This window comes from Lolium perenne, chromosome 2 (assembly GCF_019359855.2).
Source record: "Lolium perenne isolate Kyuss_39 chromosome 2, Kyuss_2.0, whole genome shotgun sequence".
Taxonomy (NCBI): domain Eukaryota; kingdom Viridiplantae; phylum Streptophyta; class Magnoliopsida; order Poales; family Poaceae; genus Lolium; species Lolium perenne.
The window spans coordinates 167,991,790-167,997,789 of record NC_067245.2 but is presented as its reverse complement, the minus strand read 5'-3'; positions in this window follow the sequence as shown (position 1 = coordinate 167,997,789).

Sequence of the window (6,000 nt, the reverse complement as noted above, 5' to 3'; positions counted from 1 at the left end):
GAAGTGACAAATTTTCTAGATTTCTAACTATTTTAGCTCATTCAAACAAGTTTGCAATAGGCCGACCTGTTGTCCAGTGACAATTTTAGAGTACAATTTGATCAACATCGCAAAAAGTGCTTTTAAGGCTCGTAAGTAGTATCATACATGCCATGTTGGCAAAAATCTAATGTGTCACATCAATTATCAGGTGAGAGATGAGAGTAGTATTATAACACATAAACCTAGAAAACTTAGAAAACTTCATGATAAATACATCATGTACACACATTTGCATTGAGATTTTACAAAACTTTAAATATGACATAAGTATGAACCATATTATGATACTATGCATTGTGGAGGTAGTATCACAAACTAGTAGTGTATGATACTACGTACTACGTACTTCCCATTGTGACTAGTCTTAATCACTCTGACCTCGCCATCTCGCCGTCTTACTATAGTACATACTACACCCCCACTCCGTCTCTCATACATCGCCCCACTCGTTTCCCACTCCGTCTCTCATACAGCGGCTGCACCTGTAGATATCTTCGAGGATCTGGGCGATTTTGACCCGCTTTTCAGCGCTCGCCGTTTCAAGGTGAAGACCCCAATCTTAGCATGCATGTTGGACCAATTAGGAGTACAAAATTATGTTCTAAATGTTGCTCAAACTTTCCATACAACTAATATATAACTTATACTACGTAGGTTACACCATCGAAAAAGGTATGACCAGTTGATAAATGGGAACAATAACTTGGAACCTTTCTTACTATCGAGTGGGACGTGTGATATTGGTGTGACCCTGCTTTTTTCTTCTTCTACATAATGGCTACATGATGGTTCTAGAAAGAAGTGTATGCTGTTGTGGTATCTCTTGACGCGAATCCCTCTAATCACAAGCGTTAGATTTTGGAAACCAACGGTTAGTACTGCTGTTACATGTCTAGTTCAAAACTGGTGCATTTTGTATGTTGTTGTAGTAGTCTAGTAGATAGATTCAGATGCATGGTCAGGAGTGCAAACATTTCGCAACTAGTTGATCCCTCATCTTATTGTCGAATGTCACATTTCGAGTTTGTAAAAAAATGTAAATTCAAATCATAGTCACGGGTTATGTTGTATCTTGCGCACATCTAAACATTTGTTTCAAAAAGTGACCATATGTGAGCTGTGGAAAAAAGAAAAGACCAAAGTGAATAATATTCCTTAACTATTCACATATCATTTGTCTTTTTTGTGCAAGCTAGATTTTTTTTACATACTCATCTGTGACCTGTGGAGCAATACACAACATAATATGTGTCCCAGTTTTGTTTTTCTTCATATTTTTTAAAAGTGCAGAAGTGTGATATCCGATAATAGTATGCGAGTGCAACTAGTTGCAAATGAGATGCTAATGCATGCTGATATGATACTACCTCTGTCCATAAATAGATGTATGTCTTTTGTCGTGGCCCCATCCTACTTCTGCATTTTCTTTACGGCCATTTTTGAGTAGTTGGGACCTGGACGTGATCGGACTAGTCGATACTCGATAGTAGTCGTAGTACTGTACAACTTCTGCATGTGGCGTCAGCCTCTAGAGTAGTAGTACTAGCTAACGGATAGATTATATCTGGAGAAACTGACATGGCCATTGATATGACAAGACTATACCCGGATTCGGACGCATTGTAGTGACTCCATCAATGTTCCGCTATGATGGTGTATTTTACTGCTACACCAGATTGTCGACGCAGAGGATTCCTTGGCTTCCGCGCAAGACCCTTCCCAAAGAAGGCATCTGCTCTGGCCCGTTGATTCTATGTGGACGGTTCCAGATTGCTTTATGTGTTTTTGTACAGTATCAGATACTAGGTTTTCCTTCCCTCCATATTAGGGGTTGTTTGGTTTAGGAGATAGGTTTATGGGGTGAGAGTATCCCCAACCACCTGGCTAGGGATAGCCAATTTTTGTTGTTTGGTTGTGTAGGAATTGAGTGTAGGACGAGAGGTGGGTAGTGGTATAGATTTTTTTTTGTTTGCTCGAAATGTTAGGGGTGGCTATAAGATGGTGAGATTATCTCTACACACATCAAATATACCACACCTCCTATTTTTATAGCCCAAAAAAATACACAACCGGTGGTATGTGAATTGATCTGGGTAGAAATATTACACAACCGTACAAATATTCAAATCCTATAGTCAAATCCTACATAACTCCTATAGTCAAATCCTACATAACACCTATACAAATTGTACGAATCAAAGGATATGATTTTCCCCCTATATAACTTGTTTGATTTGAAGAATTGAATCCTCCAAAATTTCTATGTATTGTTTTCTTATACTAGTACAACCCTATGGGATTTCTAATAAGAGGTTAGACCTCTTGGAAAAATTCATATGCATCTGTGACAACTATGCTATGCACTCTCAATCTATATAGAAATTTCCTTTGTCTTTCCTATGATACCATCACGCACCTAGCTCTACCAATTCCCGTAGATTTCTTTCCCGTAGGATTCAAGGAGGCATATGTCATAGCGATTCTCCATTATTCTATCATATGAATCTAATATGCACTCTCAGTTTGAGTGATGCAAAGTGGCCACTATAAGATTTATTTAGTCAGATTAATTGGTCATGCATACACTAGTTGTTTTCTATCTTTCCTACACATGTCAATTAGCAAAATTTATAAGTAAAATCCTAAAATTCAAATAAATTGCTGAAAATTGGAAATAATATTACAGTTGTAGCAAATTACTAAATCGATCCAGAAAATATGTACATGGCTTCAAGAATCTTTTTGCCGAACTGAGTAGTCCGTAAATGATGTCCTTGGAGTAGTTTGTGAGTTAAAGAACGTCCATTTCGTCAAACTGACAAGGCCTTTGATTTGACAAGAGAACACTAATATTTTGGACCTGAATCAGAGTGGTAAAGGCGTACAGCTCGATCAATGCAATGGTATGATGGCTATGCAGCTATACCTATATAGGAGTAGACTACTAGTAGACTTTGGGACACAGAGATTTGGCTTCCGCGGCCGACCCCGAACAAGATTCTTTTACATTGCCCATCTTTTCACTAACATTGAATCGCTGAACTTGGGGTCCGCCTGTGGCAGGACCAGCCTGTCAATGGCCCAAAGTCTTATGTGCTCCCGCCCTTTGATTTTGGATGGACGGACAAGATTGCCCAGTCCCATCCCTGTCCTGTTCGTTCCAGTTTTCATCCTCCTCCCCGGGGAACCCTCCCCGGAGAGCTCTACACCGACCCCTTCTATCCCCACCTGCTTGTCCCTTCCTTCTTCCTCCAGCGATTCATCCATCGTTCAACAAGTTGTCTAAGAAGAACATGAAGAAGTGTAAGAAGAGGAAGGAGGCGTTGTTGTCTGAGACTAAATCCGCGGTGAAATCCATCCCGCTGAAAGTCCTGCAAACTCTGACTTTGAAAGTGTACCAGCGGCGCCGGCGGACAGGCATGTCTGTGCTTCCATCGCAAGCTCAGTCTGCGCTTCCATTGCAAGCTCAGTCTGCGCTTCCATCGCAAGCTCAGTCTGCTTCGGGCTTGTTGGGTCAGGGCAGAGTAATCCAGCAAGAGTCCTGGTAGGTTTTTATCGCCATGTGCTTTCTTTGCCCCCATGAACACAGATTACAGCAAGGCAAACAGATCCAACTATTTTTTTTACCCAGGAGAACCAGCTATTTGACCGTCTTTCTTCCAGGGCCGCCCGTTCAAGTGTCGCCCTTCCTACCGATGCCGAGAAATCGACCGTGTTTCACCAAGATGGTGGGTACGTAGCTCCCCGGTATGTTTCCATCGCCATGCCAAAGTTTCTCTGCCTTCTGGCTGGCTAGCGGATCAAACAATTTAACCGTCTTTCTTCCATGGCGGCTGGTTTCAGCGCCATTCCTACCCAAGTTGAGAAATCGCTCGTTTCTCGCCAACCTGGTGGGTACGAAGCTCCTGGGTATGTTTCCATCGCCATGCCGGATTTTCGTTGAGTCCTTGCTGGCAGGCGGTGCCAACTAAACCGGCTATCATCTTCCAGGGCCGACGGTTCCAGGCTCGTGCTTTCTACCGCAGGATCCACTTCGTACTTAGCTATCGAGGACCCGTTGTTTGATGAGCACTTGTTAGCTCTCAAGAGCATTAATAATGTATGCACTATAATATACGAAGTATATCCATTGCTTTTTTTTCTTCCTCTTCATCTCCGTACTGCATGAGGGCTTCTTTAATTCGTAGGACTTCTATAAGAATTGTGTAGCATTTAGATCCTATGGGTTCTTCCCTACATTAGTTGTTTGATTTATAGAAATATATCCTATGTTTGTTCCTTTTTTCGAAATGGGGGACATATCACAGCCTCTGCATCAAAATGATGTATATGGCTGCTTTATTGCTTTCTTCAGTTCATACACAAATTATGACAACTTCTCATGGATCAGCTAGAGTCGACACAAAGATCCACCAACGAAACATAGAAAACAGCAGGTGCCAAAAAGGCAAAAACACATCAGTAAGTAATTCTATGAGGAAACTGCCAGCCACCCTGGCTGTAAAAATCCCGTGCGGCTATCTCTAGTCAGTTGCACCCAGACTCCATGATATCCTGCTGATCCTCGGGCTGGAGATAAGAAACATACAGATCTAGTGAATAATCATAGGGATAACCTGCAAGAAGGGATGAGATTTGGGTTTATTAAACACGACTTCATTTTGTACATTCCAAAATAGCCCATAAAATAGCGCATACACCCTCTCTAATGTATACAAAATCCTATGATTTTCCTAATCTTATGATTTTCATATCCTGTGAATAAAAAAGGATCCCTGATTCGTTAGTGGTGAATTTTTCCATGCAGGAAGGGATTATGAGATTAAAGGGCCACAACACCACCCTTCAGAATAGAAACCTCAAACTCTTGCATAGGTTTGGTATCCTGAATGCAGAATCAGAGATGAATGCTCAGTCTCCGGGAGAGGAGCAGCCAGTGCACGTGTGTGCATCTTCAGCCGTGTATGTTTCCATTGTCGTGCCGCAGTTTCATCGCCTCCTTGCTGGCTGCCAGATCCAACTACTTAACTGTCTTTCTTCCAGGGATGGCGGTTCCATAGTTGAAGAGGTTCCTATGGGCAAGGACTTTGCAGCTCTCAGGCATATTGAAGAGGTTGGCACTCCATTTGTTTATTTCTCCCCCCTCATCTGCACTCTGCATACTTCATTGCTGTTGAATTTGCAATGCAGGATGTGATAACACGATTCTCCGCGAAACTGGACCAGATCAAGGGCCACAACACCATCCTTCATAAGAAAATCCGCCACCTCGTGGGCAGGGGCATTTTAAATCGTGCCATATCAGCGGAGAATGCCCGTTCCGAGCAATCTTCTTTTGATAAATGGTACTCAGACGTTCTCGCGGAGTGTAAGAAGTTGAAGAAGGAAGTCGAGGAACTACGCGCCCAGCCACCGATGAGTGTGGTCACTGACAAGGCTGGTCAGTGTGATTGCAACTGTGACTGAAAGTTTTCAACAGGAAGTGGAGTTGCATGCTGAACATGCGCAATATTTCGAGATGAAGTACTTGAAAGTTTGCACAGAGTGCGATAAGTTGAAGAAGGAAGTCGAGTGTCTCCGCTCCCAGCAGCCAACTATTGCGACATCAGGAGACCAGGGTGTGCTAATTGCAGCCAGAATTTTGGAATCGATGAAAAGTTGAATTTGGCTTTGTTGTGCAATATAGCAAGACCTGTTCCTCCTCTGCCTTCGTCTTTTGGCATAATTGCTTTGTCTTCAGTATTGACTCCTGAATGATTCGTATATTTCTGACGGTTTCTGAATTATGTACAACTTTTGTAATATTGTTCAAACTAGTTTTGACCAGGGTTTGTGTAGGGTGGTTGAATTTTTTTGGTTGGTCCAAATTGTGTTGTGTGGTCCAAATGTGATGTATCATCACACCACCATGTGCCCCGCCACCCCCAGGTTTTGGTAATGCCATTCTGATACATGCTT